The 26970-nt window shown below is 44.3% G+C and overlaps 1 protein-coding gene across 1 annotated transcript in view; it reads right to left on the bottom strand.

Annotated features, from left to right (window-relative positions):
- The window catches only part of LOC138756698 (olfactomedin-4-like), a 76734-nt gene extending 50068 nt beyond the window's left edge, over positions 1-26666 (bottom strand). The window contains exon 1 of the mRNA XM_069923085.1: positions 26466-26666. The gene's annotated coding sequence lies outside the window, so the exon portion shown is untranslated. The remainder of the gene's footprint in view (positions 1-26465) is intronic.
- Positions 26667-26970: the final 304 nt, after the last annotated feature.

Here is a 26970-nt window from a genome sequence, read left to right on the forward strand (position 1 = left end):
TAGAGATACTGGAGCTGCCCAGTCACTGTTGTTGGAGAATGTTTTAAGTAACTCTTGATCAAAAGACTGACACAGGGCAGACAACTTTGATTAGAGGTGTTGGAGGTAAGATAGAGTTAATATCTCTTCACAACATAGTGCTGAATTCAGAATTAGTTAAAGGACCTGTTATAATAGGAGTTATTTCCAAGTTACCCATGCAGGGAGTGTCATTTTTATTAGGGAATGATTTGGCAGAGGATAAAGTTGGGTCAGTTTTGAGATGAACAAATCAGTCTAGTAAGGATGAGGTTGAAGAGGATTGTGAGATATATCCTGCATGTGCTGTAACAAGGTCTTTATCTAAGAAAATGATGAGAGCTGAGGAAGATCCAGTTGATAGAGACTTGGCCAGTGCTTCAGAAATAGTCTTGAAAGATAGAATTAATTCAGCAGCAGAGAACAGATGCAAATCTATTGACAAGGGACAAAGCAATAAGTGAACAGGAGATTAAAGAAATAGCTTGTGGATAGTGCTTGAATGGTAAATTCTTGATGAAGAAATGGAGATCTTGTAGCGGTGGCTACACTGCTCCTGCAATAACACATGCAACCAAACGGGTTGAGCTCAGCGAGCAGACTAGTTTATTGCAGACTCTGGACTGCACTTATACTCCCAGCCTGGACCTGGCTGAGAACCCCGCTGGAGGGTGCTGATGTCATCCGGGCATCACGTGGTCCCCAAGCATGGGTTTCTGAGCCCCGAGTTGGAAGGAAGGGAAACCCCCGACGGCACCATTTTGGCCGGCTGCCCCGCTACGTGGCTTACAAGCGAGGCTGGTTCACCTGCCTTGTGGAGAGCTGCCACACAGCGCCCCCCACCCCCCCAGAACCGGCACCAATGTCCTTTTTTGCCGGGCAGCCTCGCTTCTTGGGCTGGGCAATGACCATGGGCTCAGTGGAATCAAGGTGCACTGGCTTCACCCTGTCCATGGTAAATAGCTCATGCCTGCCACCCAAGTCCAGCGTGAACGTCAAGCAGGAATGCTGTATAACCCTGTATGGCCCCCTGCATGGTTGCTGCAGAGGTGCCGCGGTTAGGCCCCGCTGGACAAAAACAAACTCTGCGGAAAGCAGCTCGCCAGGAACGTGAGTCGGGCAGGTGCCATGCCTGGGTGGCAGTGGGAGTTCAAAGGAATCCAAGCGTGCCCTGAGATGAGGAAGTAGTTCATGTGGTAACCACTGGGGATTGTGAGGTGTGTTGACGATCTCACCAGGTAGTGTCAGCGACACACTGTAGACCAGATCAGCTGATGATGCCTGCAGATCGTTGGGAGTGGAGTAGATGCAGTTCATCCATCCAGTTGGGACCGGTAAGGTGGGCCATGAGCGCTGACTTAAGGTGGCGGTGCAGACGTTTGACCAGTCCATTGGCCTGTGGGTGGTAGGCCATGGTGCGGTGTAGCTGTATCCCCAACCTGTTGGTGAGCTGTGCCCAGAGCGCAGGTGTGAACTGGGTGCCCCAATCACTGGTGAGCTGAGCCAAGACGCTGATCCTGGTGACCCAAAAGCATGCAACAAGGCTCGGGAGCAAAAGTCGGTGGAGGCGTCTGGCATCGGGATCACCTCGGGCCAGCAAGTGGTACGGTCCACCACTGTAAATAAGTAATGATTGTCCTGGGAAACAGGTAAGGGCCTGACGATGTCCACGTGAATATGGCTGAACCGTTCCCGGACATGCTCGAATTCCTGTAAGGGCGCTCTGGTGTGCCTGTGCACCTTGGATGTCTGGGAATGGGTGCATGTTCTGGCCCAGCCCACGATTTGCTTCCACACCCCATGCCATACGAATGGTTTTGCCACGAACCAGACCGTGGACCTGATGGATGGATGTGAAAGGTCGTGGATATGATGGAAGACCTGCCTGCGCCACTGCTGCGGAACCACTGGCCGTGGGGTGCCCAAGGAGATATCGCACAGAATGGTGCCTTTGCTGCTCAGAGTCGGGACGTCTCAGAACCGCAGGCCAGTGATGGCGGTCTTGAAAGCCCTCGTCTCCTCATCAGCTTCCTGGTCCTGGGCGAGTTGGTTGAAGTCGAAGCTGGGCATCAGCGCGCAGATGGCCAGTCGCGAGAGTGCATCGGTAACCACATTGTCCTTCCCCGCCTTGTGCCGAATGTCGGTGGTAAACTCCGACATGAAGGAGAGGAGATGCTGCTGGCGGGCTGATCAGGGATCCTTTGCCATTGCGAGCACCTGGGTGAGGGGTTTGTGGTTGGTGAAGATGGTAAAAGTCCTCTCCTCCAAAAAATAGTGGAAATGCCGCACCGCCAGGTACATGCCCAGTAACTTGCGGTCAAAGGCACTATACTTGCGTTCCAGCAGGCAGAGCAGGTGGCTGAAGAATGCCAGCAGCTTCCAATGCCCATTCACCTGCTGCTCCAGGATGGCACTGACGGCTGTGGCAGAGGCATCAACAGAGAATGCCATATGCAGGTCAGTGTGTGGGTGGGCGAGCATGGCGGACTTCGCGAGGGCGTCCTTGGTGGCCTCAAATGCGGTGCAGGCTTCTGGGTTCCAAGTGAGTGTCTTGTGCTTGGCTGCTATGAAGGCGAACAGCGGCTGCATGATGTGCTCAGCTCCCAGGATGCAGTGGTTGTAAAAGTTGACCACACCCACAAACTCCTGCAGCCCCTTGAGGCTGTACAGGCATGGGAACTCCCTGATGGTGGCAACCTTCGCAGCAGTGGGTGTGGCTCCTTCGGCCATGAAGTTATGGCCCAGGAACTGCATGCACTCTTTCCCGAACTGGCACTTGGCTGGGTTGATGGTAAGGCCGAAGTCAGCCAGCCGGGAGAAAAGGGCACATAGGTGGCTTTGTGTTGTGCCCAAGTCCCTGCCCAGTGAGTCTATGAGGTGCTGGAAGGTCTGAGTGGTGTTCTTGAGCCCGAATGGCATGCACAGGAATTTGAACAGGCCAAAGTGTGTGATGATGCCCGTCTTGGGTATGTCCTCAGGGTGCATCGGGATCTGGTGATATCCGCACACCAGGTCAACCTTTGAGAAGACCCTCGCCCTGTGCAGGTTGGCCGTAAAGTCCTGGATTTGAGGGATAGGGTAATGGTCAGGAATGGTTGCCTCGTTGAGCCGTCGATAGTCTCCGCAGGGACGAGATGGTGAACCTCCACACGAAATTCTGTTGACCGATCTGCAAGTGGACTGTCTTGTCTCCATACGTCTGGATTGCTGTTGCGTTGGCTGCATGGAGGGGAGGTCCATGAGGTCGGTTCCTGGATTCGATGGCTGTGGCTGGTATGTTCCAGTGTCAACGAGGAACCGCCGGCCGCTGACTGAGTCTCGCAGGTAGAGAAAGCTGTGTCCTTGGCCAACTGCCGCAGCCATTAACAGCGGCCAACCTGGTCATTTCCCTGAAACGAGCAGGGCTGACGACACTTCCGAGCCTTGGCTCCCCAGCGCTGGTGGTAGAAGCAGAGGCCTAAAGCGGATGCTGTAGCCTTGGCTATGCTCTTGGGGGCCCCTGCAAGGGCTGAGTGCTCTACCGCAGTGCTAGGGGTGGGCTTAGCGTGGTCATGCCTGTGCCCTTGCCTTGTGACCTGCTGAACCCCTGAGCCTTCCAAGAATCATGCGAACCATAGCTCTTGGGCCTTCTGGGTGACCTTCCTCGGGTCAGTGAAGCTCTCTTGAACCAGCAACGGGCGGATGTCCCTGGGCATTTGTTCAAGGAAAATGGGCTCAAAAAGTGGGCAGTTAGTGTGCTCACCATGAGCACGAGCATCTCGTCCATCAGTTCCATCAGGAACATCCTCCAGGGCATTGAGGTGCAGCACCCAAGCGGCACACTGGTGTCTGGATAGTCCGAGGGACCCAATAAGCACTTGCTTGATAGTTTCCTACTTATCCTCGGTAGGTGGGTGTTGAACAAGGTGCAGCATGCTTCTGGTGGTGGCCTGGTCCAGGGCAGTGACCACATGGTAGAATTTGGTCATAACGGACGTAATCTGGCGGAGGTGAAACTGGGCCTCCGCGTGGATGAACCAGGTCTCCAGCTCCTGAACCCAGAATTCAGGCAGTTTTACGGCTATAGCACTGATCCCAGGCTCGCTCATGATGGGTTCAAAGATGTTTGAACCATTCGGGGTCACCAATTGTAGCAGCAGCTACACTGCTCTTGCAATAACACATGCAACCAGATGGGTTGAGCTCAGTGAGCAGACTAGTTTATTGCAGGCAACTGGGCTGCACTTATACTTCCAGCCTGGACCTGGCTGAGAATCGCGCTGAAGGGTGCTGATGTCATCTGGTCATCACGTAGTCCACAAGCGCGGGTTTTTGAGCCCCGAGCTGGGAGGAAGGGAAACCCCCGACGGCGCCATTTTGGCCGGCTGCCCCGCCGTGTGGCTTACAAGCAGGGCCGGTTCGCCTGCCTTGTGCTGAGCTGCCATAACCTCTTCATATTCCTGCTAATGAAGAGTGGAGGGGTGCTGGGGTGATTCATCAGGTGGTCATTCCTAGAATTTACCAGAATGAAATTTTAAACCTAGCCCTCAATACACCATTGGGTGGTCATCTTGGTGCAAAGAAAACCATGAATAAGATTTTGAGACAATTTATCTGGCCTGGTTTGAGGAAGGATGTTGTAAATTGGTGGCGGACATGTCACTTTTATCAGGTGTGGGGAAATATATCCAGGGTCCTCCACTAGCTCCTTTGCAACCTATTCCTTTTGTTGGAAACCTTTCACTAGGGTTATTGTAGATTGGGCAAGTCCCTGCCTAAAATTAAATCTGGGAATCAATACTTGTTAACAATTATGTGTCCGATGTTGAGATTTCCAGAAGCTATACCATTAAGGAATATTAAAGCAAAAACAGTGGTAAAGGCTTTTGAAAGATTTTACAAAGTTTTCGGATTACCTAAAGAGATCCAGAGTGATCAAGGATCTAACTTTATGTCTGGGTTGTTTCAGTAGTTGATTTATGAGTTGGGTATAAAACAGATCATTTCATCTGTGTTCTATCCTGAAACTCAGGGAGCTTTGGAAGATTTCATTCTAATCTTAAAAATGTGATGAGGATATATTGTCTGAAGAATGGGAAAGATTTGGATGAAGGTATTCATTTATTGTAATTTGCAGCTAGAGAGGCTGTGCAGGATTAATTAGGTTTCAGCCCTTTTGAAATTGTGTTGGGACATCAGGTTAGTTTAATGTTGTTAAAAGAACAGTGGGTTAATGAGGATGTACAGTTAAACTTGCTGGATTATGTTTCTAAATTTAAAGATAGGTTACAAAAAGTGTGAACTTTGGCTCAAGAGAATTTAGAAATGGCTCAGCATAAAATGAAGCATTTATTTGACAGGAAAGCTCAAGTGAGGAATTTTAAGATGGGAAGTAAAGTGTTAATTTTGTTCCCAACACTTAACAATCCTTTGAGAGCTATATTTTCTGGACATTAGGTAGTTAAATCAAAACTGAATGTTGTTAACGATGTCGTTAACACTCCAGATCAAAGGAATAAAACTCAGGTTCATCAAATAAATATGCTGAAACTTTATTATGAAGATAAGGGTAGTGGATAACAGTCTGTATCAGAGGTGATAGTTGTTGACATGGTTGAGAAAGTTATGGATCATAAGATTATGGAAACAGAATCTTGTGAGGGTAACCTTAAATAAACCATGATTCCTATGCACCTGTCTAACTCAGCAATTTTGGAAAATCTGGAGGAAAAGTTAGGCTACCTTAAGTCACAAGAGCAGATGCAGTTGAAAGAATTAATTTTGAAATATACAAATTTGTTTCCTGACGTGCCAAAAAGGGTGTTAGTGATTTATCATTATGTGGATGTGGGAGAGGCAAGTCCAATAAAACAACACCCATATAGAATAAACATTCTGAAGAGTAAAATAATGGATCAGCAGGTGGAATATATGTTGGAAAATTTTATTATTAGACCTTCAAACTCAGATTGGAGTTCTCCTTGTGTTCTGCTACATAAACTTGATGGAACTGTTAAGTTCTGTACACGATTACAGGAAGGTTAATTCAGTAATGAAAACAGATGCTTATCCTATTCCGAGAATAGATGACTGTATTGATAAAATTGGGAAAGCTAAATTTCTTACTAAGGTGGATTTGTTGAAGGGTTACTGGTGTGTGCCTCTACTTGAGAGAGGAAAGAATATTTTGGCTTTTATAACTCCATCTGGTTTATATGAGTATAACGTGTTACCCTTTGGCATGAAAAAAAGCCCCTGCAACATTCCAAAGGATGATTAATTTGGTAATCCAAAGGTTGACACATACAGATGCTTATATTGATGACTGGGTCACAAAAAGTAACACATTGGAAAAACATTTAAGGGAATTGGACAAATTGTTTGCAAGGTTATCCATTGCAAACTTAACTGTCAATTCAGCGAAAAGTGAATTTGGACATACTACTGTGACATACTTAGGTCATGTAGTTGGTCATGGCAAAGTTGCATCTATTCAACCTAAGGTGCATGCAATTTCTGAGTTTCCTTTTCCCAATGGCAAGAAAACAGCGAGAAGGTTTTTAGGAATAGCAGGATATTACAAGAAATTTTGCAGAAGTTGCTCTTCTTTTAACCAATCTTTTGAAGAAAGAGAAATTTGAGTGGACTAAAGTTTGTCAGAGAGCTTTAGAATGACCCTGTTTTAAAACATCCTGATTTTGACAGACCATTTTTATTAACAGTGGATGCCAGTGAGGAGGCAGCAGGTGCAGTTTCATTACAAACAATGATGAAATTGATCACCCAGTTGCCTATTTTTCAAAATAATTCGATGTTCGTCAAAGGAACTATTCCACTATTGAGAAGGAACTATTGTCTACAATACTTGCTCTGCAATATTTTGATGTATATCTCGGTATTTCTCATGAACCAATTGTGATATTTACTGACCATAATCCTCTGGTGTTTTTGAATAAAATGAAGAATAAATACAGAATATTGTTAAAATGGAGTTTAATATTGAAAGAATATAATCTGCAAATTACTTATATCAGAGGTAAAAATAATGTGATAGCAGATAGTTTGTCAAGATGTTTAAATGAATCATGTGTAGAAATATATATTCTCAACATTGGATAACATAGTTATAGCATGTTATATATTGTGTATTCACCCAACCCCAACCCACCAATTTTCCCCTGCAACCGCTGCAATCGTGTCTGCCTGTCCCGCATCGGACTTGTCAGCCACAAACGAGCCTGCAGCTGACGTGGACTTTTTACCCCCTCCATAAATCTTCGTCCGCGAAGCCAAGCCAAAGATTGTTATCACTTTAGTGAATTTAAAGATAGTTTAGTTATAACTGAATTTTAACTAGAGTTAAAATTCCTTTGTAGAGGGAAAGTGTGACAGGTTGTGTTATATTTTATAGTGTATATAGATATATTTTAAAGGAGATAAATTGTGGTTTTTTAAGAGTATGTCACAAACACCTCACAACACAGATCTCATTTAAAATGTCAGAGCTCTGCTCAAGCCAGAGAGTCCAGGCTCCGAGTGCCTTTGCAAAAACTTTGAAGAATACCTCAAGAGACTTCACAAGTAGGTGCTAATTGGACATGCTGTGGAGTAATGGATTATTGTTTTGGAAAGCAACATATGAACGGAAGATTGGGTCCAGTGCCGCAGTCTATCTGAATGTAATTTGCAATTCTAAGAGGGTCATTAGGTTTTCTCTAAGTGAGAGAGAAAAAGAGCGAGAGAGAGAATTCATTTCTATAGTTCAACAGTTTAGCAGCAGGAGTGGGGACTGGAATATGACAAGCTGGCAAGCTTGTGGAGAACCCCCATTTTGAAGATGGATTGTGAGTTCTTAATTCAGCTTGCTCAAAGCCCTTGTGGTCTATATGAGGAGATGGCTGGCTATATAATGTTTAACCTGATATCTTTGGCTTGGCTTCGCGGACGAAGATTTATGGAGGGGGTAAAAAGTCCACGTCAGCTGCAGGCTCGTTTGTGGCTGACCAGTCCGATGCGGGACAGGCAGACACGATTGCAGCGGTTGCAAGGGAAAATTGGTTGGTTGGGGTTGGGTGTTGGGTTTTTCCTCCTTTGCCTTTTGTCAGTGAGGTGGGCTCTGCGGTCTTCTTCAAAGGAGGCTGCTGCCCGCCAAACTGTGAGGCGCCAAGATGCACGGTTTGAGGCGTTATCAGCCCACTGGCGGTGGTCAATGTGGCAGGCACCAAGAGATTTCTTTAGGCAGTCCTTGTACCTTTTCTTTGGTGCACCTCTGTCACGGTGGCCAGTGGAGAGCTCGCCATATAATACGATCTTGGGAAGGCGATGGTCCTCCATTCTGGAGACGTGACCCATCCAGCGCAGCTGGATCTTCAGCAGCGTGGACTCGATGCTGTCGACCTCTGCCATCTCGAGTACCTCGACGTTAGGGGTGTGAGCGCTCCAATGGATGTTGAGGATGGAGCGGAGACAACGCTGGTGGAAGCGTTCTAGGAGCCGTAGGTGGTGCCGGTAGAGGACCCATGATTCGGAGCCGAACAGGAGTGTGGGTATGACAACGGCTCTGTATACGCTTATCTTTGTGAGGTTTTTCAGTTGGTTGTTTTTCCAGACTCTTTCGTGTAGTCTTCCAAAGGCGCTATTTGCCTTGGCGAGTCTGTTGTCTATCTCATTGTCGATCCTTGCATCTGATGAAATGGTGCAGCCGAGATAGGTAAACTGGTTGACCGTTTTGAGTTTTGTGTGCCCGATGGAGATGTGGGGGGGCTGGTAGTCATGGTGGGGAGCTGGCTGATGGAGGACCTCAGTTTTCTTCAGGCTGACTTCCAGGCCAAAGGGAAATAGAAAAGGAACTCCGTGGTGTCCTGAAAGTAAGTGGTTATCAGCTGGAAAGCCCTGATGGGGCAAGTTTCTTCAGCAAGACACTGAAGTGGCTGATCGGAAGAATCAATTTGTGTCCAACAAGCAACAAATCTCTCTCTGAAAACTGACAAAAACCTTCCTGAATGGTAACGATTTACTTTTCAAGCACCAAAGCTTTGTGAAGATTCATAAATGTTAAATTCTGTACACAGTACAGGAATTGCCTGATACCAGTGAACTTGGAGGAGTGAGAAGTGAGATTAGACTGTGAATCAAAGAACTTTTCTAAAATTTCACACACATTATATGCACATGCACATAGAATTTGAAGGGGGTTAAGTTAGGTTAAGTTAAATTAATAGTAATAATTTAGTGTTGATTCTGTTTTCATGTTTAAAGATAATTAAAAGCAACTTTTGTTTTAGCAACCATTTGTCTTGGTGAATTTCTATTGCTGCTGGATTTTGGGATCCTCTGGGACCTTCACACTTTTATCATTATCAGTTTCTTCTACGGTATTCTTGTTACACTCCTCAGCTTGTTTACAAAATAAAGAAGTTAACATTGTTTGCTTAGAAGCCATAGGGTAGTTAGTGAGAAAATTTTACTTTTGTGTTAGCGAGTAATCCACGGTCTACCAGCCACCACAAATCTAGCCTTATTAAGGTGACTGAGTCAGAGCAGGGCCCGCAGCAGTTAGCAATATTCCTAAGCAGGCATAAAAATAACAGAAATAAAGCAAATAAGTATTTTGCCATTTAAGCCATCTAAATTGGAACCAATTAATCAAGTATGAAAAAAGAACATCTAATGAACTATCTCTAAAGCCACAAATATCACTGAATATTAGTATCAAAAGTGGTAGCTTGGTAATTCTGTCTTGACCATTTCTATCACAGAAATGGTTGGACAGGAAGTGTACCTGTGAGTGTCGATACTCATAATATCCTCACAAGTGTCGGATATTACATGGTTTAGACCAATACAAATCCTGTTTAGTCTTTAAATATATAAAAGGTTAAAGAAGCCTGAATCTTTATATAAATTATTATCGTAGCTATATGAATACAAAATGTCATATTTTGGAAATGACAAATATTAACAGGAGAGCAATCATTTGAGAGGCTTGGAAACGTGTTTTTTCTCATTCATTGCCTCACTAAATTACTGTTTTACCTATCAATGCAAAGAGAAAAAGAATCTCTTTTCAATCAACTATAGTTGGTGCAGCTTAGCCAACAGGTTGATCCACTATTAATGATATTTGAAATTATGTAAAACTAGTTTATAGGCAATTTCTTTTCCCCATTTGGCTTGTAAATAAAAACTAAATTTATCCAGGTGCTGAAGAAGATCTTGGATGATTACCTTGAATATCTCCTCAAAATCAGGCCGAAGACAAGCGAGCAGTGAATTTTTCTTTCATTATTTTCGACTTTTATCCTTACGTTTCGAGGTTCATTCCCACATGGAATCCAATGGTTCCCATTGGAAAGAGCAGAAAAATGTGTATTTCCCAGCTTCTTAGGAGAATGGGTTGAGCCAGGAGGAATTTCACAAATACCTAATAGCTTCAGGATTTTGCCAAAAATAATCAAATATCCTAATGTTATTAGTGGTATTTTTCCCCACCCAGCGACCACCCCCATCCTAACACCCACTTCTGTAAAATCCCCTGTGTTAATATGCAGCTGCTGTTAAATTCTCCACTAGTTAAAATTCTCAGACTGGGAGATCGCTTCACTGAGCACCTTCACTCTGTCTGCAACAGTTACAGGGATCTCCCAGGGGCTAACCATTTCAAGTCTGCGCCTGTAGATCAAACCAGCAACCTCAAAGAAGGCATATCACACAGGGGTAAAGATGAACAATGACTTTATTAACAAAAAATTCACCTTCAAACTTTAATTCAAAATCCCCTCTTTTATAACAATGCCCATTGGTTACTATGCAAGTTTCTATAACAGTGTAAAACTAATAAATTCCCCAGCCTAAATATAACATATGTAATTAAAGTCTGTTATATTTCCAACCAGCCCACAGAAAAACTTAGACACAAAACAAACACAAAACACACAAGACTCACAAAACTTCGATCTCAACTGAAGCAAAGATCATAAACAAAATTCAGTTTGTTTGGTAAACTGAAGCCAAAAGATCTTTGTGAGAGAGAGAGAGAGAGAGAGCACAAAATTCAAAGTTGTCTTGTGTTGCTTGCAGAGAGAGGAACCACTGGCTTGGTCCGGAACCTTCTGGCTGCCTTCGGATTGTTCATCCTTTTTGAAATCTCAACATTCTAAACTGTCCTCCAGACCATGACTCATGCTCTGGGCCTTTTTCCACTCCACAGCACCATTCGGAGCTGTGGTTTATCATCCAAGTCCAGAAATTTTTAGATCATTTTCAGCACATACTCAGTCTATCTCCCAGTCTCTCAGCAGTCTACCTTCACCTTGGCTCTCTAAGGCAAACTGTCACTATTTAACATAGGCCAATACATAACAAAGAACTCTGTAACAGCCCCACCCCCATGCTGACATGTCTGTCATTGGCCTCATGTATTGTCAAACCAAGTAAATTTGGGGAACAACACTTAATTTCCCATCTGTGCTCTCTCCAACTGGAAGGCCTTAACATCCACTTCTCTGGTTTCTGCTAGCTTACTCTCCTTCTTCCCTCTCTTCCCCATCCCTCTGTCTTTTAAACTGTTAAACTGTAATACAGGTGTATTAGTTAGGCATTGTAAGAGTGTGTGTCAGAGAGCCAGAAATTTGCATTTCCAGAATCCACAATTTCTATAAGTACTGGATGTCGGGGATTTTACAGGACACTGCTTAATCTGCTGAGTTTCTCCAGCATTATGTTTTTACTTTAATTATAATGTCTGCAGACTTGTGTTTCACTCTTATGCAATACTGTGACAGGTTCTATCTGAGACACCTGACCTTCAGGATATGCCAAACTGTAAAAAAAGATTCAATTAATTAAGTTTGACACATTCATAATGCCAGTAACCTAACAATAAACCTTTGTTAACATGAATGATTTATTTTGTGAATGTGATTAGGATAAATATCTTTAAATATCTATTCAAGTTCATAACAAATCTTGACTCTGTCATCCACTTATCCCCTTCCACTAATCATCCCCTCAGCACCTATCCCTGTGACTGCAAGAAATACTACACTTGAGCTCCCACTTTCTCTCTCACCATCACTCACACATCTAATGCTCCCACTGTGGCTTCTTCTATATCGCAGACTGGGAGATCATTTTGTTGAGCACCTTTGCTCTGTCTGCTGGAAAAATGAGGATCTCCCAGTGACTAATCATTTCAATTTCACACCCCATTAGCACACCAATACATCTGTCCATGGCCTCACATACTGCCAAACTGTAGCCACCCACAAATTGCAGGAACAACATCGTCTGGGGCATTCACCAACCAGATGGCATTAACAACATCTCCTCCGGTTTGCAGTAGGCCCATCTCTCACTCTCTCTCTCTCTCTCTCTCTCTCTCTCTTTCTCTCTCTTTCTCTCTCTCTCTCTCTCTCTCTCTCTCTCTCCCTCTCTCTTTCCTTATCTCTATCTCCTTTTCTCCTGCTCCCCCACCTTCATTTTATTTCTACTATCCTCCCACTCTTCTCCATCTATAATCTCTTGCCTATTGTCCTGTGTTCCTTCCCATGCCCTTTCCCTCCTCCCCCAAAACCTTTTCATTCAGGAACCTGCCTGTTTTCTGCTCATACCTTGATGAAGGCCTCAAGCCTGAAGCATTGACTATATCCCTTTGGTTCCTAGAAACTCTGCATGACCTGCAGAGGTTCTACCACACTTTTGTGCGTGCACTCAATCACGGAATCTACAGACTTTTTAATCCATTGCAGATTTATACTTTGCTCACTTTCCTGGACTTCACTTACTTATGCAATATTCAGAAGTACTATTGGTGATATTCTTTGAGATGTTCAATATTCAAAAGACAAGAACTATTAATGAATGTTCAGTCATGAAAGGTCAGAGCTATCACATCACATATGACATAAGCCCGATGAAGACATCAAAAACTATTACTATTACTTATTGGTTCTTGTGAACATTTCCTCCTGGGATCCTGGGGTCCAACTACAGTCAAATGATAAAGGATGTTGAAAATGGGATAGAAATCTATATCCATTAAGGGAATTAGACGCAGGTGTAAAGTAACAGCAAAGTGCAACTTGTTAGAGTTTTATGAAAAGGAACTTTTTGGATGTTATTTGAAATGTTGTTGTACCCAACATGACTAACTGGCCTGAATTTGTGCCAGTTCTGTATAAAGTTCCAGGCATTTATCAGCATAAATACCAACAGGTTTCAAGCTACTGGTACAAATTTCCAAGTCTTGAACTTCCAAGCTCCAATCTTCCATCAGTTTGGAGCATCTTTGTCAACAAGAATAGTCTCATTGATCTGGAGAAGGTGAATTTAGAGAGATGGCAAACACAAATTGAGGACTTTCTCTCAACCTGGTCTGCTCTACTCTATTTGCAGATACTTCTCTTCTCATGAAATATTAGCGAGTGATTTTTAATATGTGAGTTGGGCTCTCTGAATTGATGGTCTTAACACTGACCCATTTCCATCCTATAAGTCAGAACAACTGTAATTTTCATCAGCCACAGTCTTACTTTGAGTGGATTGTTATCAGATAACCTATGACGTATACGAAGCTATTTCTCACACCAGATCATATATAAATGACCAATGCATGTGTCTGAAATTAGATGAGTTACTTACTTTTTGCCCATTTTCAAATATATTGGTTACAGTAATTGTCCATTAACACATTGACTCCCTTTATATTTGATGATATCCATCTGCTGTAGTGGCCAATGGCCCACACCTCGGGCCGACACAGGAAATGGCCATTGAACATGGTGACCGACAAAGCATCATGCGGGCTGAAATGTCCATTTCCATCGGTTGCGGGCAGAGCAGGAAATCTGGCCAATCACGGCCGGTGGATTGCAGGGAGCCCAATCAGGGCCCGGACTTCCGAGATAACCAATTGGCAGCCAGCCCGTTCAAGCCATGCCCTGGTGGCCGAGCTGACTATTAAAGGCGGAACTGCCACTGAATAAATTAACAGTTGAATACACTCCACTGATGTGTGTGTTTTCTTCTTCTGCAAATTTGACTTACAGCCTTAGGGTTATAACTGAGAGCTATAACCTAGCTGTAGCTGTAGCGACCTTGCTATGCTGTCCTATTTCTCCTTCATTTTCTCATGCTTACGTGTTCTGGATATTTCAGAAATGGAAATTCTGAACTAGAATTTCTATCATCTTAAACTGACTCTGCTAGGTCATTTCTTCAAATACAAAATCATTGCAATAAATAAATGTTTTCCTCATGAGCAATGATATTGAGATATCTCCTGTTTTCTGAACTAGTCTTCAATATATTTATGCTGGGACTTGGGATGACTTTGAGTTTATCTTGCTCTCATGGCTTGACTGGTGTCGTCCATTTATCAAGAATTTAACATCATCCAAAAATGGCACCTGGTGTATTTTAAAGAAAAGAAACAACCATTTGTTTTGCTCCAAATATTTTCCAGCTAAATGACTGATCTCATTCAGCACATCTAATGATCGTGAGGCAGCCATTTCTGTATGACAGCAATGTTCTGCCTCAGATCTCTCTCTCTCCATCACAGAGATCAAATGTTTCACCACCAAGGCTAACCAGAAATCATGGTTGGATGCAGAGGTCCAGGCCCTTCTCACAGCTTGCGATGCTGCCTTTAGATGGCACTAAGATCAGCTATGGTTAATCTCTCCTATACAAAACGATGGTACGCACAAGACAGCTTTGCGACACTGGCGACATAAGACACATGTGGCAAGGGATTAAGACTATTATGGATCACAAGTCAACCTTGCAAAAAAATAAGAACAATGACACCTCCCTTCCAGATAGACTGAACACCTTCTATGTACTGTTTGATGAGAAGAATGGAATGAGGCCAAAGAAAGCTTTGCATCTCCATGATGAACAGACCCCCTGCATAGCCATGGTCAAGGAGAGGAGAACTCTATCCAAAGTGAACCAACACAAGGCAACAGGACCAGACAACATACCGGTTGGCTACTGAAGGACTGCATGGACAATTGTTGGAGGTCTTCATGGACATCTTCAACACCTTACTGCAGCAGTCTATTGTCTCACAGGGTTCAAGACAGCCACCCAAAAGGGTGACAATTACAGGCCTCAATGACTGCCACCCTGTGACATTGACCTCTACCATTATGAAATGCTTCAAATGTATGGATATGGAATGCATTAAAGTACATCTCCCAGGGACGCTGAATCCATTTCAATTTGCCTATAGATGAAACTATTTCACAGATGATGTGATAGCCTTGTCCCTTCACTCTGTCCTGGCCCATCTGGAGAATAATGATGCATATGCCATCCTGCTGTTCATTGACTTCAGTTTGGCATTCAATACGATCATTCCTCAGAAGCTGGTGGAGAAGTTGTCCTCAGTGAGACTCAACACCTCTCTCTGTAACTGGATCCTGGACATCCTAATGAAAATATCACAGTCTGTCTGGGTCAATAGCAGAAAATTGAGCACAATTACACTGAGCACTGGTGCACCTCAGGCCTGTGTGCTCATCCCGCTCCTGTTCATGCTGCTGACACCAGACCCAGCTCCAACAGTGTCATCAAGTTTGCAGATGACACAACAGTAGTTGGCCTCATAAGCCACTACAGAGCAGAGGTGGAAAATCTTGTGAAACACAGCGTGAGTAACAACCTGAGTCTCAATGTGGACAAAGCGAAAGAGACAATTATAAACTTTAGGAGTACAAGACCACCTTCCACATCAACTTGAAAGATAAATTAGGAAGCAATTTGAGTTTACCAGAGGGAAGTAACCTTGAATATGTGATTACAGATACAATGTTAATCAAAAGATTTATAATAAATATGTATATTAAACTGCAAGAAAAGGAGAATGAGGAAACAAATGGTAAAACTAAACAAAAATGGGAACAAGATTTAAATATAAAGATAAAAAAGGAAACATGGGAGAAATTATGTTCTGGAACGATGAGAAATACAATAAATACGAGGCTACGTATGATACAATATAATTGGTTACACAGACTATACATTACACCGCAAAAGTTAAATAAATGGGACCCAACAGTATCTGATAGATATTTTCGATGTAAAAAAGAAATGGGAACAACAATTCATGCAATCTGGACATGTGAGAGAGTAGAAAAATTTTGGGATGATCTCAATCAGATATTAAATAAAATAACAGAAAACAATATACCAAAGAATCCAGAGATCTTTCTCCTAAGTAACATAAAAAACAAAGAATTTGGAATTGATTTGGAGGATGCACAAAAAAGATTTGTTAAGATAGCCCTAGCCATAGCAAAAAAATGTATTATGTCAACCTGGAAATTGGAAGATAATTTGAAAATACAACAATGGTATATAGAAATGAATAAATGTATTCCATTAGAAAAAATAACATATAGTTTAAGAAATAATATTGAATTATTCGAACAAGTATGGGAGCCTTACATTAAATACAATAGCGAAAACCTACCGGGGACAAACATTACCTAAGTTGATGGAAGGAGAAGGAAAGAAAAGAATGGACTCAGTAGAATTTCTGGTGTATTTTTGTTGAATGACAACATTGTCTGACGGGTTTAATGCAACCTAGATTGTATACCTAAAATGGATGAGGGGGGGTGGGGGGGTGGCTTGGGAGGAGGGAGGGGGGGGGAGAAAAAGTCACTGTATATGTGTGAAAAAGAAAAAGTGTACATCATGGCTAATGTGATTTATGGTGTGAAAAATAAAAAAATTAAAAAAAACAACTCTGTAGTAGAGAAAGTGAAGAGCACAAAGTTCCTTGGAGTTCACTTAACTAGTGACCTATCGTGGACACTCAATATTTCTTCACTTGTCAGGAAGGTGCAACAGCGACTGCACTTCCTGAGAAAACTGAAAAGGGCAAGGCTACCAGCCACCATCATGACAACCTTCTACAAGAGCTCTATCAAGAGTGTCCTGGCTGGCAGCATCACAGTGAGGAACGGTTTCTGCAGAGAAATGGATGGGCGGTAAATCCACAGGACCATAAGAGTGGCAGAGAGGATCACTGGAGTCTCCCTCCCTCCAACTGACGTGTCTGAAGAGGACCCACCAAATCACTGAAGACAGCTTCCACCATGCACACAGCATCTTTCAGCTGCTCTCGCCAGGGACTGCATCAAAGCACACCTCCCAGGGACACTGGATCCATTTCAATTTGCCTATAGAAGAAATCATTCCACAGATGATGCTATACCCTTGTCTGTATCAGAGCCAGCACCACCTGGCTGAGGAACAGCTTCTTCCCGCAGGCAATGAGAATGCTGAATGTCTAAAGGAACTGCTCACTCTAAACATCTGAGACTTTCATTTGTACAAAACAATATTTATTTATTTATTTGTATAGATATAATACTTGTCCTGCATATGTATTATTTGCCTGTATGTGTGTTATGTCTGACTGCATGATTTTGCAGTTAGTATCAGTGAACACTGTTTGGTTGGGTTGTACTTGTACAATCAGATGTCTAAACTTGACTTGACTTGACATCAATACCCCATCTTGTGGAAATAAGGCATGGAAGAGATGTGAAAATAGCCGCTGAGAGTTTTCATGCATTCAAAAGAAGCACTTCATTAATTAATATGTTTCTAGAATTACCAAATGTCCCATAATGGACTAACTTATAACAAGTATTTGTGTATTACTCTATAGTTGGAGTGAAAAATTACATCCTGGTAGGTCTAACAGGCACTTGTGCACAGATTCATAAGTGGCCAAATAAATTATTTACAGACAAATAGCAGCTTGTCTTTCTATAATATCTTTGGTTTCTGCAAAGATTATGGCCCTGAACTGAACCTTTAGACAACAGACTCCAGCTCTATCTTTGATTCCATCCCCTATTTTATGAATCTGGCCATGTAAATCCCTCAAGGTTGGTATACTGACATAGTCAACAATTGAAGATACTTTTTGACTGTCAGCTAACATGGATCGGCAAAGACAGGAATGAGCAGGATAGCCATGTGTATTAGATAGTAGTTGACCCTAACAGTAGTTGGCCATATCTGCAATAAAGATGAGTCAAACGACAGAAGAGGTTGAAAATCTCATGATATAAAACATAGAATAATAGAGCACATGCATTCCTTCCTAAAAAAATCAACACTAAACCTTCCCTACCCTATAACCCTCTGTCTAAGAGTCTAAGAGTCTCTTAAATGCCCTCAATGTTTCAGCCTCCACCACCGTCCCTGGCAAGGCATTCCAGGCATCCACAACTCTATGTATAAGTACTTTCCCCTGATGTTTCCCCTAAGCTTCCCTCCCTTAACTTTGTACATATGTCCTTTGGTGTTTGCTGATCCTGCCTCTCATAATCTCATAGACCTCTATCAAGTCTCCTTTCATCCTTCTATGCTCCAAAGAGAAAAAGTTCCAAATCTGATAACCTAATCTCATCCTGGTAAATCTCCTCTGCACCCTCTCCATAGCTTCCAAATTCTTCCTGTAATGAGGTGGCCAGAACTGAACACAAGTGTAGTCTCACCAGAGATTTGTAGAGTTCAATTAATGAATACCAGTATCCAATAGGCCTTAACTATCCTATCAAACTGTGTGACATCCTTGAGGGATGTAAAGATTTGCACCCCAAGGTCCCTCTGTTCAATCACACTCTTAAATAATGGACCATTAACCCTGTATTCCGTCTTCTGGTTAGTCCTTCCAAAATGCAACATCTCACACTTATTCAGATTAAATCCATCTGGCAGTTTTCTACCCATCTCTGCATCCTGTCTATATCCTCTTGTAACCTTCAACAACCTTCAACTACATCCACAACTCCTCCAACCTTCATATTATCAGCAAACTTACTGATCCATCCTTCCACCTTTTCATCCAGGTCATTTATAAATATCACAAAGAGCAGGGGGTCCAAAAACAGATCCCTGTGGCACTCCACTAGTCACTGACACCAGGCAGAATACTTTCTTTTCATTACTACTCTCTACTTTCTTCCGACAAGCCAATTTTTTATCCATCCACACAGCCAAGGTTCCACTGATCCCATGCGTCATCACTTTCTGGATGAGTCCCTCATCAATTCCTTTTATTACCTCCTCAAAGAACTCAATTCAACTCATGTTGGTTCAAGTGAGGAGTCGGCGTTGGAAGAGTCAGAGTTTTGGCGGCGTTTCAGAGGAGGAGGGGTGAGGAGTGAGTAACTGGGTTAATTGGTTGATGGCCAATAAAAAAGAGGGTAAGATAAAGGAGGGGCCAGCGAGGAGCAGCCTAGCGAGTGAGTGGGGTATTGAGGCTTTGGCGAGCAGAGGCTTTGGCGAGCAGAGGCTGAGGTCAAGCCTAAGGTAGGCCTTCATATTTGTCTCTTTATTCTCTTATATTTTTTTCTCTTTTTGAGATGAAGGGATGAGAGGAAATTAATGTGAGAGCAGTTTTCTGCTCTCAGTGCCAGATGTAGGAGGTCCTGGAGTTTTCTAGCCTCCCGGACGTCCATGTCTGCACTGTCTGCTGAGCTGAAGCTTCTCAGGGACTGTGTTAGGGAACTAGAGCTACAGCTTAGTGACCTTGCCCTGGTCAGAGAGAGTGAGAAGTCATAGACAGGAGTTACAGCCAGGTGGTCAGGCCAGAGCCATGGGAGGAGGATAAGTGGGTTACAGTTAGGAGAGGGAAAGGGAAGAGTAAAGTACTAGAGAGGACCCCTGTGAGTGTAACCCTCAACAATAGGTTGTCCTCCTTGAGTACTGTTGGGGGATGGTCAGCCAAGCTGGGGAAAGCATCAATGGCTGTACCTACGGCATGAGGTCAGCCTCTGCAGCTCAGAAGGGTAGGAAAAAGAAGAGGAGGGCAGTAGTTAAAGGGGATTCAATAGTTATGAGGATAGATGGGGGATTCTGTGGACACACTAATGAATACTTCCCTGGTGCTAGGGTCCGGGATGTAGCTTCCCATGTCCAAGACATCCTAAGGTGGGAGAAAAATGAGCCAGAGGTTGTGGTACATGTTGGTACCAACAACATAGAGAGGAAGAGTGTAGAGGACCTAAAAAATGAGTAAAGGGAGGTAAGGAAGGAAGTTAAAAAGAAGGTCCACAAAGAGAATAATATCTGGATTACTATGAGACATGAGACAGTGAGGGCAGGAATAGTATCAGGTGGAGGATAAATGCGTGGCTGAAGGAGTGGATCAAGGGGCAGGGATTCGAGTTTTTGGATTACTGGGTCCTATTTTGGGGGAGATGGGTCCTGTACCGAATAGACGGGTTGTATCTGAATCCCAGAGGTACCAGGATCCTGGCGGGGCATTTGCTAGGACAACTCAGGAGTCTTTAAACTGGAATGGTTGGGGGAAGGGAACCAAATAAAGGAGATCAGCAAGAAGAGGGTTCGAAAACAGGGAAGGTTTGTAGGCAAAGTTTGGGGGTGGATAGACAGGGGATTGAGAAAGAAAATGATCAGAACAGTCATGGAGAGGAGATGGTGGAAAGAAATAACAGAGTTGGCTGTAAATATAGTGAGAAACAGAGAGAAAGTTGCATGAAATCTCTGAAATGCATTTACTTTAATACTAGGAGTATTGTAAGGAAGGTGGGTGAGCTGAAGGTATGGATAGACACTTGGCAGTGTGACATGGTAGTGATTAGTGAGACATGGTTGCAGGAGGGTTGTAACTGGCAGCTAAATATTCCTGAATTTTGCTGCTTTAGGTGTGATAGAATTCGAGGGACAAGGTGGGGGGGGGGGGGGGGGTTGTCAGGGAAAATATTACAACGGTGCTTAGGCAAGATAGATTGATGGCTTGGTCAAGGGAGGTGATATGGGTGGAATTGAGAAATGGGAAAGGAGAAGTTACATTTATAGGGGTGTATTATAGACCACGCAGTGGGGAGTGAGAAATAGAGGAGCAAATTTGTAAGGAAATAGTAAAATATTTGAAATAAGCACAGGGTTGTGTTAGTGGGGGCATTGCTATTGATTGGGAAACACATTTTATGAAGGGGCTTGATGGATTAGAATTTGTAAAATATGTGCAGGATAGTTTTTTGCAGCAATACATTGAGGTGCTGACTAGAGAAGGGCCAGTGTTGGATCTTCTGTTGGGGAATGAGATAGGTCAGGTGATGGAGGTATGTGTTGGGGAGAACTTTGGATCCAGTGATCATGGTACCATTAGTTTCAATATAATTATGGAAAAGTATAGGTTTGGTCCAAAGATTGAGGTTTTTGAGTGGAGAAAAGCCAGATTTGAAGAGATGAGAAAGAATTTGCAAGGAGTGGATTGGGATAATATGTTTTATGGGAAGGGGGTAGAGGAGAATTGGAATCTTTTAAAGTTGAGATTTTGAGGGCGCAGAATCCTTATGTTCCTGTTAGGATAAAAGGCAGAGACAAAAGTTCAAAAGAGTCACTGTTTTCAAGGGATATTAGAAATTTGATTTGAATAAAAAGGAGGCCTACATTAAATATAAGAAACAAGGTGTAAACGAGAAGCCTGGAAAATACAATGATTGTAAAAAAAATCTTAAGAAAGAAATTAGGAAAGAAAAAAAGGTACGAGGTGACTATAGCAAATGGTGAAAATATATCTGAAGGGCTTTTACAAATATGTAAATAGAAAAAGGAAAGTGAAGGATAAAATTGGTCCCTTAGAGAATCAGAGCAGACAACTGTTTGCGGAGCCGAATTAGATGTGGGAGATATTGAACGAGCTCTTTTCTTCGGTTTTCACAAGGGAGAAGGATATTGAATTGTGCAGGATAAGAGAAGCAAAAGGGGTAATTATGGAAAATACAGTGAAACCTCATTAGAATGTGATTCGTAAACCCACAGTGTCTGTGGACACCAAACTTTGCAAATAAGTTGAGTAAATTTCAGAATACCAATTTTAAAAGAATGCGTTTGCTTTCTTTCATTGAAATTGTTAGTCATAAGCCACTTTCAGGTGGAGTCGTCGGGTAAATGCAGCTCCGGAGCTGAAGGCGATGTTCTGCCACCTGAAAGGACCGCATCGGGGAAAGGTGCTGTGGAGCAAACGCTAGCTCCTGAGTCAGGGCAGGGGCAGCCACCTAACAGCCCCCTTCCCCTCTGCCTGACAGCCCCCCTCCCTGATGCTGACAGCCATCCTCCTCGCTGCTGACAGCCCCCTCCCCAGCGTGGGACATCTGGGTCAGCCGGCGTGAGGCTGTCGGCAGCGGGGAGGGTGGCTGTCAGCAGCGAGAAGGGGGGCTGTCAGCAGCGGGGAGGATGACTGTCAGCAGCAGGAAGGGGGGCTGTCGGCAGCAGGGAGGATGACTGTCAGCAGCGGAAAGGGGGACTGTTGGCAGCGGGGAGGGTGGCTGTCAGCAGCGGAAGGGGGGCTGTCGGCAGTGGGGAGGATAACTGTCAGCAGCAGGAAGGGGGGCTGTCGGCAGCAGGGAGGATGACTGTCAGCAGCGGGAAGGGGGACTGTTGGCAGCGGGGAGGGGGGCTGTCAGCAGCGGGGAGGGGGGCTGTCGGCTGCGGGGAGGGGGCTGTCGGCACCGGGGAGGGGGGCTGTTGGCAGCGGGAAGGGGACAGTCGGCAGTGGGGAGGGTGGGTGTCAGCAGCGGGGAGGGTGGATGTCGGCAGCGGGGAGGATGGCTGTCGGTAGCGGGAAGGATGGCTGTCGGCACCAGGGAAGGGGGCTGTCGGCAGCGGGGAGGGGGGCTGTCGGCAGTGGGGAGGGGGGCTGTTGGCAGCGGGGAGGGTGGGTGTTGGCAGCGGGGAGGGTGGGTGTCGGCAGCGGGGAGGGGGGGCTGTTGGCAGCGGGGAGGGGGGCTGTTGGCAGCAGGAAGGGGGGATATTGGCAGCGGGGAAGGGGGGCTGTCGACAGCGGGGAGGGAGGCTGTCAGCAGTGGGGAGGGGGCTGTCGGCAGCGGGGAAGGGGCTGTCGGCAGCGGGGAGGGGGGCTGTCGGCAGCGGGGAGGGGGGCTGTTGGCAGCGGGGAGGGTGGGTGTTGGCAGCGGGGAGGGTGGGTGTCGGCAGCGGGGAGGGGGGCTGTCGACAGCGGGGTGGGGGGATGTCAGGCAGCGGGGAGGGGGGGCTGTTGGCAGCGGGGAGGGGGGCTGTTGGCAGCGGGGAGGGTGGGTGTCGGCAGCGGGGAGGGGGGCTGTCGGCAGCGGGGTGGGGGGGTGTCAGGCAGCGGGGAAGGGGGGCTGTCGACAGCGGGGAGGGAGGCTGTCAGCAGTGGGGAGGGGGCTGTCGGCAGCGGGAAGGGGTATATTGGCAGCGGGGAAGGGTGCTGTCGGCAGCGGGGAAGGGGCTGTCGGCAGCGGGGAGAGGGACTGTCAGATAGCGGGGAGGATGGAAGACAGGCAGTGGGGAGGGTTGCTGTCAACAGCGGAGTGGGGGGCTATTTGGGTTTGATTATCTGTGGGTACTCTGACATATGTGCATCTGTTCCGGGACTCGGTTGTAATGCTGTATGAATTATTGGACCCCAACTACTGCGTTCTAAAGAGGTTTTGCTGCATTGGAATCAGGAATGAGGTGATTTTTGAGCTTCTGAAGCATATAAAGGTGGATAAGTCTCCAGGTCCCAATGGGATTTTCCACAGAGCCTTGAGGGAAGTCAGGGAAGAAATAGTGGAGGCTCTGACAGTGATTTTTCTAAAGTTATTAGAGACGGGCATAGTGTCAGGAGGATTGGCATATCGCACATGTTGTTCCTTTGTTTAAAAAGGGTTCGAGGAGGAAGTCTGGCAATTATAAGCCTGTTTGAGGTTGGTGGTCGGTAAACAAATGGAAAATATTTTTACAGATAATATATTTAAGTGTCTAGAGAGATGGAATCTGATCAGGGATACTCAAAGTGGGTTTATACATGGATGATCATGTTTGACAAATCTTGTTGAATTTTTTGAGGAGGTGACTAGGAATGTTGATGATGGTAGAGTGGTAGATGTTGTCTATATGGATTTCAGTCAGGCCTTTGATAAGGTTCCACAGGGAAGGTTGGCAAGGAAGGTTCAGGCGCAAGGTATTAATGTTGAGATAGTCAAATGGGTTCAACAGTGGCTAGAGGGTAGATGCTAGAGAGTCATTGTCAATAACTGTCTGTCAGGATGGAGGCTGGTGATAAGCGGTGTGCCTCAGGGATTGGTATTGGGTTCCTTGTTATTTGTCATTTACATTAATGATTTGGATGATGGAGTGATATACTGGATTAGTAAATATGCAAATGATACAAAGATAGGTGGAGTAGTGAATAATGAAGAAGGTTTTCAGAGATTGTAAAGGGATTTGGACTGCTTGGAAGAGTAGGCTGAAAGATGGCAGATGGTGTTTAATACTGAAAAGTGTGAAGTGCTTCATTTTGGGAAAAAAATAATCAAAACAGGACATATGTGGTAAATGGGAGGGCATTAAAGAATGCAAAAGAACAGAAGGATCTCGAAATAATGATTCATCATTCTTTGAAGGTAGAATTTCATGTGGATAGGGTAGTGAAGGCAGCTTTTGGTATGCTGGCCGTTAAAAATCAAAGCATAGAATATAGGAGTTGGGAAGTGATGTTGAGACTATTCAAGGCATTGGTGAGGCCAAATTTGGAATACTGTATGTAGTTCTGGTCATCAAATTATAGGAAGGATATCAATAAGGTAGAGAGGGTGTAGAGAAGATTTACCAAAATGTTCAGAATCTCGATTACAAAGAAAGATTGAGTAGACTGGGTCTTTATTCATTGGAGTGTAGAAGGTTGAGGGGGGACATGATAGAGGTAATTAAAATTATGAGAGGGATAGATAGAGTAGATGCAAATAGGCTCTTTTCCTGTAGGGTAGGTGAGATTCAAACAAGATGTCACGAGCTAAGAGTTGGGGGAAAAAGTTTAGAAGTAAAATGAGAGGGAATTTCTTCACTCAGAGAGTGGTGGCTGAGTGGAATGACCTTCCAGAAGAGGTGGTCGCAGCAAAGTCATTTTTGTCATTTAAGGAAAAGTTAGATGAGTATATGGATGAGAGGAGATTGGAGGGTTATGGGCAAAGTGCAGGTAGGTGGGACTAGAGGAGATCAGTTAGATCAGTTCAGTCTAGAAGGGCTGAGATGGCTTGTTTCTGTACAGTAATTGTTATATGGTTATATGCTTATATGAAGCACGATCTTCAATGTTGACTATCCTTGAGTAAACTGTACTTCGTCAAATGCTCATCGATCCTATCCTTAAGAATCCTCTCCATTAGTTTGCACCTCACTGACATAAGACTCACCTGTCTATTACCTTTTTTTAAATAAGGGAACTACATTTGCCATTCTCCAATCCTCCGGCACTTCCCCTGCAGCCAAAGAGGATTCAAAGCTACTGCCCCCCTCCCTCCATCTCTTCTCTCACTTACCACAGCAACGTGGGGTATAGCAATCTTGATATTTTTAAGAAGATTCCACACTTCCACTTCCTTAATCTCCACATTGTCTAGCACACAGGCCTGTTCAATTTTCACCTCACCATGATCAAGGTCCTTTTCCCTTGTGAATACTGATGCAAAGTGTTAATTTAGGACAGTGGTATTCAAATTGCCCCCTATGCCATAAGAGCTCTGTGATTGGTAAGGGATTGCTCAAGGTGGTATGTGAGTGGGAAGGGAAGGTTGAGAACCACTGCAATAGACCCAATTGCTACTGAAATATTTTGCTTGAGAAAAATTTTCATTGGCCTATTTCCTTCGGAGTTATGAAACCTACACATCAATAGCTCTGTAGTAGAGAGAGTGGACAGCATGAAGTTCCATGGAGTTCACTTAACTAATGACTTATCATGGACATACAACATTTCCTCACTTGTCAGGAATGCGCAACAGCAACTGCACATCCTGAGAAGACTGAAGGGGGCAAGGTTACTGGCCACCATCATATCAACCTTCTATTAGAGCTCTATCGAGAGCATCCTGGCCAGATGTACCACAGTTGCTGCAGAGAAATGGATCAGAGGTCAATCCACAGGACTGTAAGAGAGGCATAGAAGATCACTGGATCTCCCACCACCCCCCTCCCCCACCATTGACATGATCGATTGGCATTGTCTGAAGGAAGCTCGCAAATTCATTGAAGAACTTTCCCACCCTGCATACAGCATCTTTCAGCTGCTCCCGTCAGGAAAGAGATGCAAGTGAGCAATGGTTTCTTCTCATGGCTGTGAGAATGCTGAACACTAAAGAACTGTTCACACTAACCATCCAAGATTCTCATTTTACAAAACAAAATTTAGTTTTATTTATTTATTTATTTTTATTTGTTTGATTTCATTTGGTGGATTGTTTTGTCGGGTTGTTCTGGTACAACTGGATGACAAATAAACTTGAACCTTAACTTCAACCTATTGCAATTCAGAATTGGCCATGAATAAAGGGAAAATAGTTTGCTGGATTGTGATTCACAACTAACCTGCCCATTACACATCTCAGGGAGTTTGTCATCTACACCATCATGAATTCAGGATGAACAACATTCTGACTCACTGTGCATCCAATTATGCCCCTTTTGCTCTACTTCCAATAAGACTGCAGCTCTTCAGAAAATAGATTAAATCCGCAGGAGATATTGATAACATTTTCAATAGCATTGGGCCACAGAGTAGAATGATCCTGCACAAAAGATTTTCAACGTTGTATTGGTGGGTTTGATGAAACTGGTTGTAAAGAAGAAGATAGCCTCATTATAAATGGCTTTGTTTTATTTTAATGGCATTAAAAATTATTCTAGATCAACATCAGGCTTTGAAATTCCCACAAAATTTGACCTCTACATCAGTGTGGCCAAGCATAGACTAGGGGACCTGCACTCTGTTGCCAATGGCCATCTTGTGCTCTCATTTGCAAGCTATTTTAACTGCCCTTCCCATTCCCACTCCAATCTGTCTGTCCTCAGCCTCACTATGACCAAGGTTAGGCCAAGAACAAACTAGAGGAACTTCGCCTCATATTCCACTGGAACCCCATGATATGTAAATTTAATTCTTAATTT

Source organism: Narcine bancroftii, chromosome 3 (assembly GCF_036971445.1).
Source record: "Narcine bancroftii isolate sNarBan1 chromosome 3, sNarBan1.hap1, whole genome shotgun sequence".
Lineage (NCBI taxonomy): Eukaryota > Metazoa > Chordata > Chondrichthyes > Torpediniformes > Narcinidae > Narcine > Narcine bancroftii.